This window comes from Colobus angolensis, unplaced genomic scaffold, assembly GCF_000951035.1.
Source record: "Colobus angolensis palliatus isolate OR3802 unplaced genomic scaffold, Cang.pa_1.0 Scaffold137, whole genome shotgun sequence".
NCBI lineage: Eukaryota > Metazoa > Chordata > Mammalia > Primates > Cercopithecidae > Colobus > Colobus angolensis.
In genome coordinates, this window is record NW_012114455.1 from 9003550 (window position 1) to 9021626 (window position 18077).

General features: G+C 36.3%; 1 protein-coding gene across 1 annotated transcript in view; it reads right to left on the reverse strand.

Moving 5' to 3' along the window:
• OPCML (opioid binding protein/cell adhesion molecule-like) overlaps window positions 1-18077 on the reverse strand; it is a 1158639-nt gene that overhangs the window by 1030280 nt on the left and 110282 nt on the right. The window lies entirely within an intron of this gene.

The following is an 18077-nucleotide window of genomic DNA, read 5'->3' on the forward strand; positions in this document are numbered from 1 at the left end:
TGGCTGATAATTGGTCTTGAAAATGAGATCTTTAGTCAGGTGGGTGCATAGCTGGGGGAAAAGCTGCAAGAGCCTAGAATTAAACTAAAATAGGAGAGAATCATGGGGTGTAGATTTTGTCCCGAGATCAATAAGCAGTAGATTATTGGAGGGCAAATATAATCTACGGTCAGCAGGGCAGTGTTACCAAATGTTCTCCAACTTAACTCTATTTAACTCTGTTAAATAATGAAATTTTAGTAAACTGGATAATGATAGCTCTCAGTTGCAAGGGAAAGAGCAGTGTGTTCCAAGAAGCAAGATCAAAGCCCAGCTGCACAAAGTCAGCCCACATTGCCAAACGTGAGTGGAAAGCCATCATTTGCAGAATGTGGTCAGCTGTGGGCTCAAGAGAGTGCATTTAAGCTGTACAGGAAATGATCACAAGCCGTCAGGATGGAGAACAGGGTGTCACTTGGAGACCATAAGAAAAGAAATCAGGCACTTCGTTGTGTATGTGTCTCACTAGTTACTCTTGTTAGGGCTCAAAGAAAAAACTGAAATTATCATTTTTACGGCTATCTACAAGTATTTTTACTTCTCAGATTTGAACAAATTGTTGCAAACTGTAGAGTTGGGATTGTTGATTCAGCAACAGAGAGAAAATTGAAAAGTGGGAGTTTCAACCTCCATAACCATTGAATGTTAAGGCTCAGTCATTCACTCTTACTTTGTTTCTTTTAGGTCTAAACGAACCCTCTATTTATTGAAACTTGCCTTCCTTATTGTGTATTAAGGAGTAACCAAGATAAACATCCTAGCAAACAAACTGTGGCCATGACACCAACAGTCCTTAATGCTCTGGATATCAATTGCTTTCGAGCCTTCCAGCTGGGTCCTCAGGCACCACAGAGCAGAAACAAGCCATCCCTACTGTAGCCTGTCGGAATTCCTGACCCACAGAAACAGTGAGAAATAATAATTATTGTCGGTTTAAGCCTCCAATTTGGGGAGTTGTTTTTTATGCAGCAACAGATAACTAACACAGTTCTTTCTTTCTTTTTTTTTTTCTTTTATTATACTTTAAGTTCTGGGATACATGTGCAGAACCTGCAAGTTTGTTACATAGGTATATACATTCTATGGTGGTTTGCTGCACCCATCAACCCGTCATCTACATTATGTATTTCTCCTAACATTGTCCCTCCCCTAGCCCCTCACCCCCTGACAGTCCCCAATCTGTGATGTTCCCCTCCCTGTGTCCATGTGTTCTCACTGTTCAGCTTCCACTTATGAATGAGAACATGCGGTGTTTGGTTTGCCGTTCTTGTGTTAGTTTGCTGCCCATCAGTGATACACTGGAACAAGAAAATGTGGCATATATATACCATGGAATACTATGCAGCCACAAAAAAGGATGAGTTCATGTCCTTTGCAGGGACATGGATGAAGCCGGAAACCATCATTCTTAACACAGCTCTGTTTAACTAGAAATGTCCTATATCTGCAGCAGGATTTACTGAATTGAATTAAGCAGAAGGGCTAAATTGTCATGATTGACTAATCAAGAACATGAGACACTTATTTCTAATAATATAGTAAGCACACATGAACCCATTACTCAAAATAAAAGACAGGACCTTTCCAATAATTGATGTGTGACTGTGGGATACTTCCAGTCCCATACCCTTATCCACCAGTAGCCAAAGACACCACATCCTGAATCCCATGCTAATCATGTCATTGCATCTTTTTCATATATGATTTTAGGGCATACAATATGCATTATAAATTGGAATTTATTTTTTCACTTGATATCATATTACTAAAAGTCATTGATTTTGTCTACCATATTTGTTTTGACTGCTGCTTCCATTTGTGAATAAGCCATAGTTTGTTCAGCCATTCACATGATGATGGGCATTTGAGTTACTCCCTAGCGCTGCAATTGTGAACAGCACTACTTTAAACCCACGTAAATATTTTGTTTATTGTGCAAGTGCATCAATTTTGCTTGGGTATAAAACTAGGGACTGAAATAACTGAGTTAAATTTATAATATTATTATAGAAATGTTTTCTGTGTCTTAAAAAAAAAAGTGCCCTGTAGTTCAGAACATATTCACTCATATTTTCTATTAACAAGGTTTTATCTTTTTATATGTAAGTTCTTAATCCATCTAAAGTTGATTTTTGTTTATCATGTGAGGTAGAAATCTCACTTTGTATTTTTTCCTTGTCAATATCCAGATTTTTTTTTTTTTCTTTGAGATGGAGTCTTGCTCTTGTCACCTAGGCTGGAGTGCAATGGTGCAATCTTGGCTCACTGCAACCTCCACCTCCCAGGTTCAAGCGCTTCTCCTGCCTCAGCCTCCCTAGTAGCTGGGATTACGGGTGACCACCACCACAGCCCGCTAATTTTTTGTAGTTTTAGTAGAGACAGGGTTGCACTACATTGGCCAGGCTGGCCACGAACTTCTGACTTCAGGTGATCTGCTCACCTTTGCCTCCCAAAGTCTAGGATTATAGGCGTGAGCCACCATGCCTGGTCCAGTATTGTAATTTTAATTGTTTAATTGATCTGACATGTCATGTCTGTCTTACATGAAAGTTTTATGTATGCACGGGTCTGTGTTGGGACGTTCTATTCAATCCCAGCAGTTAATCTGTCTATCCCTCTGCCAATAGCACATTGTTTCAATTATCACGCCTTTTTAATAAATCCTGATATTTGGTAGGGCAAGTGTCTCATTATAGTTCATCTTTTTCTATTGTGTCCTTTATTCAAATATACAGATTTTTAGAAAAATCTTACTAAGAGTCACTAAATAACCTGCTGACATTCTGATTGAATTGTATTGACTCAATGTCTAGGTGCATTTGAGAAGTGATATTTATATAATACAGCTTTTCATTCATAAATATAGTGTATTTTTGTCAGGTATTTAAGTCTTCTTTAATATCGCTAGATAAAATAATTTTATGGAGATCTTGCACATCTTTTGATAGATTCATTTATAGGTACTACTGTAAATGATGTCTTCTTTTTCACTGTGTTTTCTAGTTGTTAGCTACTGGTGTATAAAAGGGCAGCTGACATTTTGTATTCTGTATTTATACCGGTCATTCTTCCAATCCCCACCCCACACACACCCGCAACAGATGCATACATTTATAGTAATTTGCCTACTGACTATTTTGTTTTTTCTATGTAAATAATTAAGTCATCTGCAAGGATTTCCTCATTTCTAATTCATATGCTTCTAATTTTTTAATTCTTGTTTCATTGTACTGAATAGGACTGTAAACACAATTTTGGACATGTGTGCTGATAGTCAACTTTTTGATCTCAACCAAACTTTAAACCAAATGCTTCTTACATTTTCCATTTGATATGATATTCTTTCCTAAGTTTTTTAGTTTGTCTGTTTGTTTTATCTCTTTCCTGATGGTTAATTTTGTGTCAGCCTAGCCAAAAGGCCCTCAGATATTTGGTCAACTATTACTCATGGTGTTTCTGTAAGGGTGTTTTGGAAGACATTAACATTTAAACTGATGGACTTTGAGTAAAGCATATTTCTCTCCATAATGTGGGTGGGCCTCGGCCAATCAATTGAAAGCCTGAATAGAACAAAAAGATAAATCTCCTCTGAGCAAGAGCTAATTCTTCAGACTTCATGTGCAACATGAGCTCTTCCTGGTTTTCAAGCCTGCTGGCCCATCCTGTAGATTTTGAACTTTCTAGACTCCATAATTGCATGAGCCTATTATTTCCTTTTCTAGTTTCTTAAGTCTTATAATAAATCATAAATACACGCACACACACACACACATAAACACACACACATTTTATTGGTTCTATTTCTCTGCAAAACCCTAATATACTCTTTACCAGGTTTAAGACGCTCTCAAATATTCCTAATTTCCTAATAGTATTTTTTTCATAATTATCAATGGGTATTACATTTTATTCAACACTTTTTATATATCTACTGAGATATTCATGTAGCTTTTTGTCTTTTACTCTGCTAATGTGATACATTACATCATGGATTTTCTAATAATAAATAATTATTGAATACCTAGAAAAAGTAAACAATTTGATCATGGGATAGTATGATTTTTCTTTGCAAATACGCTGAAAAACTCAATTTGTTAATATTGTTTAGAAATTTTGCTTCTATATCCTAGGGTAAAATGAAGCAGTAATTTTCCTTTGTAGTTTATTTATTTTTTGTCTTTTTTTAATCTGGTTTTAGTAACAGAGTAATATTATCCTTTTAAAAAGAGTTGGAGAAAATTTTATTTATTTTGTACTTTCAGAAAAGTTTATGTAAAATTGGGATACTGGAATAATTTGTCCTATAAGTTCTTAATAGGACTTGTCTACAAAACCATGTAGGAGCTGGTACAAGTGCAATGATGTTTACAACTAATTGATCACAAGCAGTTACAGAGTCCTGTAGGTTTATTCTATCATTCCTTTTCTAGTTTCTTAAGCTGAAAAATTAGCTCACTTTTTTGAGGGTTTGTAACCTCTCTCTTATTTATAGACTCTTTAAGCCTGTCAAGTTTTTGAAGTACCACTTCTGCTAATCCTACAAGTTTTGATATGCAGGATTTTTATTATTATTTAATTCTAGATATGATATTCAAATGTTCATAATAATTTATATCATAATAAAATATATATTTATCAATACGTTTTTAGTGTCTACGCATGCTTTATCATTTCTCTTTTTGGCATTAGCTTTCAAATTACTACTACTGTGAAAGATCATAGTCTGTATAATATCTATTGTTGGAATTAGTTGAGGCATTTTATGGACAAATATACATGATCATGTTTTATATTTTATGTGTGGTTGAGAAAAACCTACCATTTCTATTTATCAGGTGTAGAACTCTATATGAAACAACTAGGTCAGGCTTCTTAAATATATTGCTTGGTGTCCTTTACCCTTGCCGCTTGATCTGTCCATTATCAAGAGACGTGTGTTGATATCTCTCACTACGGTGGTAGATTTTCCCTATAGTTCTATCACTTTTTCTTTATGCATTTTGAAGCTATTCTATTGTATATATAATATATGTATTAAAAACACATACATGGCCGGGCGCGGTGGCTCAAGCCTGTAATCCCAGCACTTTGGGAGGCAGAGACGGGTGGATCACGAGGTCAGGAGATCGAGACCATCCTGGTCTACACGGTGAAACCCCGTCTCTACTAAAAAATACAAAAAATTAGCCGGGCGAGATGGCGGGCGCCTGTAGTCCCAGCTACTCCGGAGGCTGAGGCAGGAGAATGGCGTAAACCCGGGAGGCGGAGCTTGCAGTGAGCTGAGATCGCGCCACTGCACTCCAGCCCGGGCGACAGACCGAGACTCCGTCTCAAAAAAAAAAAAAAACACATACATAACGTACATGTTTATTTCTCATTCATGTATGTTTATTTCTCATACATGTTTTTAATTTCATACATGAGATTAAAATTGCAATATCTTTTGAATAAATTGAACTATTCGTCACATTTATTTTTATATAATGACCTATTACATCTCTAATACTGGCAAATTTTTTTGGTCTTAAATTTTATCTGACATTAATATAAGAATTTCAGCTCATTTAGTTAGTATTTGCCTGACACATCCATTTCTCATTCTTTACTTTTAACTTTCTCATATCTGTGCTGTTTTACCTCTCTTACAGAGTCTACATCTGCATCTTTTAATCAAATCTATCAAAATTCATCTTCCAATATGAAATAAGTCCACTTATATTTATTTTAATTCTTGATTTTGTCACATTAATTTATGATTTGCCATTTTCTACGTTTCCTATGTGACTTTTTATTTTTTTATTTTGTTTGTTTTCAGAGCCACAAGATTAGACGTGATAAGACTAGAACTTTAGTGCCCCCTTTTCTAACGTCCATCATGGAAGGATCATCTATATCAGTGCCTTCCAACTAAAATAAAAACCACAAATGTAAGCCACATGTGAAATTTTAAATTTTCTAGTGAACACATTAAAGAAGTAAAAACAAACAAAATTAATTTTAATTGTGTATTTTATTTAACTAAAAAGATTCAATATATCATTTCAATATGCAGTTAATATAAAAGTTTAGTGAAAAGTGTATGTTTTTTATAACAGCTTTTTTAACTTTACACAGTTAGCAATTTTAATTCAGAATAGCTACATTTCAAATGGCTAGTGCGTATCATATTAAATAGTCCAGGTCTAGACTTCTATCTAGTTCCTCTACTATTTTACCTTCCTATTTTAAACTAAAATAAAAAACCTTAACAAGGTATTTGACCACCTTTATTTCATGTAGCTCTTGTAAGAACTCCCAGAGCCTTGCCTATTATTTCAATATTTCATAAAATCATTTAATTAATCAATTATGAGATTCTGACAAAAGTTCTGAGATCTTGTAAGAATATTTTTCTTATGCCCTCCCTCATATGTAAGTAAAAATGTGCCTGTATCTAAGCTTTAAAGTTTTAAGTGTTTTTTTTTTGCATCCATTGTTGCTGTTGAAGAATCTATTATTAATTTGATTTTTAGTCTTTTTTCTCTGTAAGCTTTTGAATTTTTCTCTTAGTGTTCTCAAATTGTATTATGTTTCTAGATGTAGGTTTTTCCTTTCCCTTTTGCATTCTTTGAATATTTTCTATGTATAATCTATTTTCCAATTCATAGAAATATATTTTAAATATCTTATCTTCGTTAAAACAATTCTGTCCTTCTGAGATCTCCATTTTTCAGATACTAGTATGTCTCTCTCTATCCTTCACATTTCTCAGCTTTAAAATATATATTCCATAGTTTTTCTTCTCTTCTGTTATATTGAAGATGTACTCAATATGGTGTTACAATGAATTAATTGGTCTCTCAGATGTGTTCATTCTATTTATCCCATCTATTGTGTTTTTAAATTTGAGTATTATATTCTTCATACTCAATATTCTTCTTGGATCTTTTTATGTTTCCTTGTTCTTGAGTCAAATTGCTATCTTCCTCTATCTGTTTTGTTTGTTTTTCAAACTAATTTTAATTTTTTACCCCAGCTGTTTTAATAGTTTTTGTCTTTGGAATCTATAGTTTTGCATTTTATATTTCCTTTGAAATACTCATACTTTTCAAAAGTCTTGAAGTTTGTTTTCTTCTGGGAGTTTGGCTACACAGCCAGGCAGAGCTCACTCTGAAAGGCCGGACTCATGCTTTCAGCCTCAAATGCTCTGGGGACAAGGGGAGATGGAGGCCAGGAACCAGGAAAATGCAGTCAGCCACTCAGCACTGCACAAAACAATTCTTCAGGCAGGACTTCACTTTTTTTTTTTTTTTGAGCTGGAGTCTCGCTCTGTTGTCCAGGCTGGAGTGCAGTGGTGCAATCTCGGCTCACTGCAATCCCTACCTCCCGGGTTCAAGCAATTCTCTGCCTCAGCCTCCCTAGTAACTGGGATTTCAGGCACCCACCACCACGCCCAGCTAAATTTTTTGTATTTTTGCTAGAGATGGGGTTTCACCATCTTGGCCAGGCTGGTTTTGAACTCCTGCCCTCATGATCCACCTGCCTCAGCCTCCCAAAGTGCTCAGATTACAGGCACGAGCCACCACACCTGGCCAACTTCACTTTTTGTTATTGGAAGACATAACTTGGATTATAATTCATAACCTTGGGGATAAGTTTGGGTTTTTGTTGTTGTTGTGTTGTTTACTCCCTGCAAACAAAGGGCTTTAGACGTTCACTGGTTTCATACCTGAGAGACCCTGTACCAGGGGTCTGAGTTTTCATAAGTGTGTTGTGGGACTCACCATTAAACACGAAGATATGGGGCAAGAATTCCATAATTCTTTTTCTAGGTTTTTCTTCAAAGCCATACTAGGCCATTTTTTTCTCAGGCCAAAGACATTATATATATATACATATATATATAAATGTCAGTTCAAACCCTTGCCCCACCTCTCTGTCATTGCGGAGAGGAGTCTTGGGAGAGTAAGCCTTAGCCATGTTAGTTGAGCGGCTTGCTAGGAACCACTCATTTCCGTTTTTAGAGACAAGGTCTTGCTCTACTGCCCAGGCTGGAGTGCAGTGCTGCGAACACGGCTCCTCAAACTCCTGGGCTCAAGCAATTCTGCCACCACAGCCTCCCGAGTAGTTGGGATTACAGGTGTGAGCCACTGAGCCTGGCCACTAATTTCCTTTTAATAATTATTATGTCACCAGGAAATATATACAAACACTCTCAAACTTTCTCATATTTCCAATCTGTATAACATTTCAAAAATAATATATTAATAATAGAGTATTTATGATTTTTGTATTACAAAATAAAACAAACTCTTTTTGAATCAGAAAGTATTGTCAAATCCAAAGAATTAAAATCCCGATTCTATGCCTAAGAAATCTGAGGCTTAGAATGAAGAATCTCGTTCAACATCACCAGAAAAAAGCTGGTAGCAGAACTGGGACTAGAACAAAATGCTCCAATGGCATGTCATATAATGAGATAATGTATACAAAGTGCTTTACTTTCTTCTTCCTTCTCCACTGTGCCATCCAAGGAACCTCTGCTCTTCCTCTTACTTCCTTTAGATTTCAACTTATACTCTCAAACGTGTTCTCCAGAATTGAGAAATGGGCTTCTATTTGCCTTTCATGATCTTATAACCATTCATCCTCTTTCAGAATTTATCTTTACATCCTGAAGAATTTTAACTTTATTATTCAGTACTCAATCATCCCTTTGATCATTTTAATTGCCTCATTCTAGAGTTTTTCTACCTTATTCTTGTCTTCAGTTTTAGCAATTGGAATTTTAGGCAGAAAGAGTGAAGTTCTGAGGGATTTCCACCTGACAATAGGCATCTGTTGGTCATGTGAGCTAGCTGCATATAACTGAGAGTGGACAGTAACTCCAAGCTTCTTTCCCTAGATAGGAGATAACCCAGAAAGTTCGGCCTGCAATGCATCTGCAGGCAAATCACTGAAATTCTCTGGACACTGTTAGGCTCCTGGCAACAAGCGGTCATAGATGCTCCCAAAATGGAGAAAAGAAGTCCTAATGAGAAGTCCTCAAAGGATTTTAATTCCTTGGAAAAGCAGATCTGTTAAAGACAGGAAGCGATGATGAACCAAAGAGGAATCAACACCTTTGCGGAGTGGCTGTGGAATTCTCAATGTTATTTATGGTGCAAGCATCCTGAGAGATTGATATAGTTTGGATGTTTGTCCCCTCCAAGGTGCATGTTGACTCCCAGTGTTGGAGGTGGGGCCTGGTGGGAAGCATTTGGATCATGGGGACAGACCCCTCATAAATGTCTTGGCATGCTCTCCACAGTGATGAGTGGTAATGAGTTCATGAGAGAGCCTGTTGTTTAAAACAGTGTGGCACCTCCACCCCCTCTATTTGGCTCCCTCTTTCACCATGTGACACACTGGCTGTCCTTTGCCTTCTGCCATGACTGGAAGCTTTCTGAGATCCTCACCAGAAGTCAAGCAGATGCCAACACCACGCTTCTCGTACGTCCTGTATAACCATGAGCTAATTAAACCTCTGTTATTTATGAATTACCCAGGATCAGATATTCCTTAATAGCAACACAAATGAGCTAACACAGAGATACTCAGTTTTTCTGATGGCAAGAGCCATTTCCTATATTGTAACCTGCTAATCCTTATTAACACGAGCGGGGATTCATTGTTCAGAACCAGAGTGAACCCCAGCCAAGTCTCCCTTTCTGAAGAGGGTCCTTTGCTTGGGCTCTCCTGCCTCAATTGCATCATTTGCTGCAGGAACAAACACAAACAAGCTCCTTTTCTCCTTGGAGGGCATCTCCACCACCCTTTCAATTTATTATTATTAAAATGGTGTTTATTTTCTGATAAGAAGAAAGTTTATTTTAAATGTTTGTAGAAAATACAGAAAAATACAAGAAAATATGAAATTAGCCTGCAATCTTATAACCCTGAGATTATCACTTACAAAATTTTGCAATATCTCCATTTAGTCATAGGTACTATAATTTTATATAGTTTTATGTCCTAGTTTCACTTAATTTGAAGAGAGTTTTTCCACATCATTAACTATTTCTAAAAAACACAATTTGTCCTAGTTACACACAGTGTCCCATTCTGTGGCTAAATCATAATTTATTTTCTGTTTGCCCATTTAAAGTCACTTTGTTTACCTTGTATTTTCTATTCTAAAAATGCTGTGATAAACATCTTTGTTCATCTTTTGTTCCTGTCTTTGATGATTCTGAATGACTGATTGCTGATGATAAAACTACTAGTTAAAAGATTATTTTAAGGTCTTTAATACATATTGCCAAATGAATGATAAGCTTAATTAAACTTTACAAAACAATGTATGCATCTGCTGCGGAGGTAGCAATATGCCACAAATACTAAAACAAAACAGAAACAATCTACACTATAGTCTCCCCTATGAGCTGAAACTATCTACAACCAAACAGCGTACAGTCCATAAAGCATGATTTTCCTATCTGATACTCTGCGTTAACATGACATGACTATTCCAGGAAATCCTTGACCCAGAAGATTAAGATGGAAATAACTTTGAAAATTCATTGATCTCGATAATTGACTACTCCACATCTCTTCATCAGAGTAAATAGCTTCCTTCTTAGAAGGACAGATTGTTCAGCTGGAATCATCCAGTTGTTTACTCTGAGGTTTGCTCCAAAATCCTCACCTGAGTTCACCAATCCTGAACTGTTATATCACAACTTTGGCCCAGTCCCAATCAGACCTCCTCACAGAAACACCTGCCTTAAACCAGACCCCTCCAAATCACATAAATATCCCATCTTTATCCTTCCTTTCCAAAGACAGTGCTAAGAAGGTAGTGGTCTTCCTTATCCCAGGAAGCAATACACTGGGCTTTGCTTGGCCCACAGGCCATTCTGTGGTCTCCTTGGCGTGCTGGAGGTCCACCGCCCTTCCACAGTAGTGAAAGATGGCAGCATCTGTTGAGCACTTCTGTGAGCCAGGGCTTTGTCTTCGTTATAGCATTCCATCCCTACAACAGCCCTGTTAGTTGAGCTCTGTTATTCAAATTGCCAAATGTTACGTATTTAGAAAGTGGCTTTATGCTAAGAACTCTGCCTTAGCATGTAATAGCTCCAACAACTTCTATCCTTACAACACCCAACAACAGAGACACCTCCCAGTTTGGTCAGGGAAGGTCTAGTCCTGCATCTTCAGGGCTACCCCTGTATTATCACACGGAAAAGGGGTCTGCAGCACCTCAAGACGGTAGGTCCCAACCTGGGTGATTTTTTTCCCTTTCCTAAAATGCTTATTCTCAAATTTTCTGTATGTAACAAAATAGAGAATAGTAAACACTAATACATTCATCTCCTTAACTATTTTTAATATTTTTCATCTTTAATTCATTTTCACACTGCATTTTACTTCTTACACCTATGCATTTGTTAAAAATAAAATAAAGGCCTTTTCCTGTATAACAATAATTATTTTCTTTTAAGAAAGTACTCTCCCTCTGGCAATGTGGCAAATATTTTCATTAATTTGTGCTAGGAAGTTGAGCATTGATTTAGACTCCTCATATACTTTTGTTCTTTCCACCCAAGTCCCAGTTCACACCTTTATACATATATACAAATCCACTTATTTTCCATAGTATAGATTCTGTCTTCATAATGCATCTCTGTCTACTTACTTCTTGCTCCATACCCAAAACCAGAGACTGACAACATCTCTTGGACAGCTGAAATTATCTCTTAGTTGAGCACTCTGTTACACTCAGACCAGATAAGAGTTCTTAAAATACAGTGCTGACTGAATATACCACATCTTTTTGGAAACATTTCAGTAGCAGATTTTTTTTTAACCAAACTAGCAGCTCCTAATGTTATCTCTATCAACTTTCTACAAAAATGTTTGTTGAGATACTGCAAGAATAAAAGAAAAAAAACACACACACGACAACTTCCCAAAAGTAGACACAGAGATACTCTATTTTTCCTATTCTATCTCTCTATGCTAGAATCTGGGAGCAACTTCTGCGCATTGGTAAGGTTGAAGATGCATTCATGGTAAAACAGTGAAGGTGCAGTTGGATGGGCTCAGAAGGAAGGAGAAAGCTGCACCCTCTCTCCTCCTCTGCTCCAGACCCCCGATGCCGACACAAACCTGAAAACCATGCAAGGAGGCCAAAGTCCTCCTTCCACAAATGTGCTCAGCAAATGCTGTTATCAGGAAAGATACACAGCAAGAGAGCAGACGCCAATGGTGACTTCTCTGTTAGATGGGGATACTCCCTGGTCTCTCCCTCACACGTGGTAGAAAAAGGAAGAGACTCAGAATGAGTAAACACTGGAGGCTGTCATTTTCACATTCTCCAAAAACATAACAGAAAGCAAGGTTAGAAATCATAATATGAGTCAAAGTGAATTCAAAGTGTGAGGGAACTTTATAGATGCCAAATATGACAGTGAAAATAGGTATATCTGTTAATGAACAGGTAATTTTCAAGAACCATTATACAAAAAATATAAAAATCAGTATAGAAAGTAAAGCGAACAAACTGTTGGCAGTATGAGGCAAAATTAGCAGTAGTACTATTATGGGAGACTTTAACACCCTCAAATATAAGATAGACCTCCAATGAATATAAGGATATAGATAACTTGATAACGTAATTGACAGGCTAAATTTAAAAACTTGCCTTCACTACATTAGAGAAGTACCTTATTTTCAAGTGACCATGGACCTTATAAAACCTAATCTACCATATCACAAAAAAAGCATCAATAAATTCTTAGTAGCAGAAATCACACTGATTACATTTTTTGACCACATTACAATAAGAATAGAAAAATAAGAATAGTAATTTAAACACAATAACAAAAACTTAATAAGCAGGAAATTAAAAATCACCTTCCTAAATTAATATGGGATCAAAGGCCAAATAAAATAGAAGCCACTTTTGGAGGGGACAAAAAAAAACCAAAACTTATCAAAATGGTAGTAAACAAATCTCAAACTCTTTACTGTTAGAAAGAAAAATTTACTATCAATTAAGCAAGTTTCCTGAAAACTAACAAGATAAATAGAAAAAATAAAAATGAGCAGAACTAGAAATGGTAATGAACAGATTGAGAAAATATTCTTTAAATCATAAGAAAATGCTACATACAATTCCATTTATCATTTGAAAATTAAATAGAAATAGGCGATTTACAGGAAAACCACAAAAAACTCTCAAGATTTTTTTTAAAGTGGTAGAACATCAAAATACACCAACAATCATGAGAAAGACAACCAATAAACTATCAAAAAAGTTTTGGGGCTTCGGAACCAGGTCGTTTTTTAACAATAAATTCTGTCAAATTTCTTAGCAGTGTATACTCTCCATGAAAATATCTATGTGCATATATATATAAGTCCACACCTCTACACACATGATTATACTCACATTCTGCCTTCTATCCTGGAAGAAGACAAATTGCTTCCTAATGTATTTCATAGAAGTGCCCATTCCAACACTGGATGAAAGATAGTACCAAGATGAAAACTATAGAACAGACACAGTTACGAACATAGATGCAAAATCCTCATTTAAACATCAATAAATTGAATTCAATAGTATGTCTTTAAAAAACCACCCACTGCAACTGTTTATTTAGTTTAATATTGGAAAATCTATTAATCAAATTAATAGGTAATATTAGCTCAACTGATGGAAACAAAAAGCACAAGACAAACTTCTCAACCTTTTCTTATTTTTTCAAAAAAGTGCGTTGTAAATCAGGAATGTAAGATACTTTCTTAATATGACAAAGACATCCACTTTAAACCAGCAGTGTGAACAAGGAGAGGAAGACCAACAGGCTAGTGACTACTACTATTATCCAATACTCTGCAGAAGTTTTAGGCAAGGCATTGTAGCATGATGAAAAGGGGATAGAATTATCATTATGTCTACTTCAAAAACCCAAGGAATAAACTGAAAATCTACTGCCAGTAATGAGATAGTTGAACAATGTTGCTGATAGATAGAAATTTGAAAAAATAGCTATTTGAAAATAATCTTTTGAAACTACATAATGGAATAAAATAGCAACAACAGAACAAAGCAGGAAAAAAAGCATAGACTACAACATGTAGGATTAACTTAAATAAGACACATGTAAGAACTATAGAAAATATACAATTACAAAACCGATGTCAAAAAGAAAATGGGCTTCAATAAATGAAGAAGCATACCACATTCTGGGAAAGGAAGAGTGAATGATATAAAGATATTAATTCTTTGCACATGAATGTCCCTGTATTATGAAATTCCAATAAAAAAAATCAATTTGACTTTTCTTCTTTGGAAACATGATGAAGTACTTTTAAAGTTAAGCTGGCATAAAAAGCCAAGAATAACTAAGGGAATTTTATAAAGGAAGAATAATAAGAAAGGCCTTCTACACCAGACACGAAATATGTTTAACAAAATCTTAGTGATTCGATCAGATGATACGAGTTCAATAATTGACAGAAGGATCAGTGCAAAGAGATGAAATGTGAGTAGAATTAGACTCTGATGTATACAAGAATGATAAGAGTAATGTAGTGGGTATGGAAAGGGAATGGAAGGAGGGAGGGAAGAATACAATTTCAAAGAGGATAATGAGGAAGCCCTCACCAGGAGGGTAATTTTGATCAAAGATTTTTAAAAGATGAAGGAGTTACCCACCCGTATTTCTTGGGACAGAGCTTTCCAGGAGAGAACAGCAACTGCAAAGCCACTGAGACGGGAACCAGTTGATGTGTTGAAGGAGACCAAATCCCCCTCTTGCTGTGGTAACTGAGGCAGGGAAATAGTGGGAAATGGGACCAGAGAGGGACTGTGGTGAGCTGGGGATTGGATCATATAGTCTTTTGCACCATTATCCAGATTTCACTTTTTACTCCAAGTGAGATGGCAAGCCATTGGAAGTCACGGGACAGAGGCATGGCAGGATCTGATTTCCATTTTTAAATGATCACTCCAGTTTCTTGGTTAAAAATAGGCTGTAAAGAAACAAGACTAAAATTGGGAAGACCAGTGGAAGGCTACTGCTAAAATCTAGCCAAGATATGATGAACAAAGTAGCAGTGCAGATGGTATGGAAGATTTTGCAGAAAGTAGAGTCAACAGGATTTAGTGAAGGCGTGAAAGTGAAGTATGAGAAAAAGAGAAGGGTCAAGGGTGACTCCTAAATGTTTGGTCTGAGCACCTGAAGGATGTAAGTTTCATTAGCTGAGTTGAGATGACCTCACAAAAAGTGGCCTTAGAAAGATTAGGAATTTAATTTGGACTATGACACATCTAGCCTGCTCGTTTAGACATCTAGGTGGAAATGCTGAGAAGGCTATTGTATTAATATATACTCTAGAGCTCAGGAGAGAGACACAGACAACAGTCATAAACCCTAGAGTCATAATATATAGATTTTATCAGGAGCAGTGAGTCTGGATGGAATCGGGGTGGGAGTGAGCATAGAGAGAAAAGTCCGTGGGCAGAGGCCTAGGACCTGACAACACTAGAGGCAGGATTGTGCCGAGGGGAGGAGAGAATTGCCAGTGAGGTAGGAGGTTGTGGTGATGAGTCTGTTTCTGGAAGAGACGGTGGTTAAGCTGTGCCAATACTGCTGACAGATCTAATCCCATCAAGACTGAAAACTGGCCAGTGGAGATAATAATGGAGAAGTCATTGGTGACTAGATAAGAGGTGTTTTGGTGGAGAGGTGGGATCTAAAAACTACAATGGGTTTTAAAAAAAGAGGAAAGAAATTGAAGTCTGTCAGCTGAGACTACTAAGAGCATTGCTTTAAAGGGAAACAAAAAGTGAAGAAGTTGGCACTACAGGCAAGGTTAAACATTTGGAAAACAAAACTAAAATAAATCTTCACATTATTATGTTATTATATTATTATTATATAAATAATATTATTATAATATTATATTACATTATTATGGAATGTTCTTTGCCATATGTAAAGAACATTCCAGACGGCCTAAAGAGTTAAATGTAAAATAATAAAATATTAAAGCACTTACAGACAATATAGGTGAATAACTATCTAACCTTGGGATGGGAATGGATAATCTAAGCACAACAGAAAAGAAAAAATATATATACACGTACAATTCATTTGATTGAAAAAAATGCCAGGAAACCTTAAACTAAAAGTCATACACATTTGAAGAATACATGACACAAATATGTTATACAATACTACTGTCTGATGCATTTAGAGAAAAATGCTGAAACACCAAGGGAAAATTCAGCAAATATCACAGACAAGAAGCACTACCACTGCCTAGACGTGAGAAACATTCAAACATATTTGTAAATGTAGAAGTTACAATCACAATACAATCACGATAAAATGAGGTAAATTTTTTAACCTTCTTAAAATATTATCAGACATTGTCAACCTCTAAAATTAGTTCTTATACTCAATATTGGCAAAGTTTGGTTGAGGTTTTAATTAGGTGAAATCTTACCAGAAAGCAGATTGGTTTTATTAGTAACTTCAGAAGTACATGGGTTTCGAACATTAGTTTCACTTCTAAAAATTTATATTAAGAATATAATATAGCCAGGCACGGTGGCTCACACCTGTAATCTCAGCACTTTGGGAGGCCGAGGCGGGCGGATCACAAGGTCAGGAGATCAAGACCACGGTGAAACCCCGTCTCTACTAAAAAAAAAATACAAAAAATTAGCCGGGCGTGGTGGCGGGCACCTGTAGTCCCAGCTACTCGGGAGGCTGAGGCAGGAGAATGGCGCGAACCCGGGAGGCGGAGCTTGCAGTGAGCCGAGATCGCGCCACTGCACTCCAGCCTGGGCCACAGAGCGAGACTCCCTCTCAAAAAAAAAAAAAAAAAAAAGAATATAATATAAACACATAGGCAAAGGAACATTTATCAAGTGCCACATCTGATGCTTAAAATTAACAAATCTGAGTAGCTTCATTGTGAAATAAGAATAACTGTCTCATGCAGTTCTTAACATTAAATAAATTAATATTTATAAAGTATTCAGTATAGTACCTTGACATATAATTAAATCTTATTTATTTAAAATCATTTGCTAAATACTAGTTAGACGTCATTTGACAATCATTTGTTGAATAGGTAAATAAAATAGTCACATTGTGTCAATTGAGAAAAGATGCAAAACCATATGCATTGTATGAATCTCAATTCATACATATAATTATATGTCTTTTGAGACACAGCTATTTGTTTTATATCATATAAAATATTACTATTAAGTCATTTGAGCCTAACTACTTAATAAAAGAAATACCATGTGTATTGTATGAATCTCAATGTTGTTTGTCTGTTTGTTTTTAACACGGAGTTTTGCTTTTGTTGCCTAGGCTGGAGTGCAATGGCGCAATCTCAGCTCACCGCAAACTCCGCCTCCTGGGTTCAAGCAATTCTCCTCCATCAGCCTCCTGAGTAGCTGGGATTACAGGTGTGTGCCACCATGCCCAGCTAATTTTGTATTTTTAGTAGAGACGGGGTTTCTCCATGTTGGTCAGGCTGGTCTCAAACTCCCCACCTCAGGTGATCTGCCCACCTCAGCCTCCTAAAGTGCTGGGATTACAGGTGTGAACCAACACATCCTGCCGAATCTCAATTTAAAAAATATATATATATATATATAAAATAAATTGAGATTCACACAGTATATATGGTTTTGCAGCTTTTTTCAAAAGTATATATTTCATTTGACATATACAGGTAAAAAATTGGAAGAAAATACATCAGAATACTTATGGTTCTCTCTGGATAAGAGGAATCATTACTACTATTAAGAAATCAGTTACCAGAGAAGCAAATACTGCACGTTTTCACTTCTTTATGTCCATGAATATTGAGTACTCATGGACATAAAGAAGGGAACAGCAGACACCAGGGCCTACTTGAGGGTGGTGTGTGACAGGAGCGTGAGGATTGAAAAACCACCTGTAGGGTACTATGCTTATTACCTGAATGCAAAATAATATGAACACCAAACTACCACAACACGCAATTTACCCATGTAACAAACC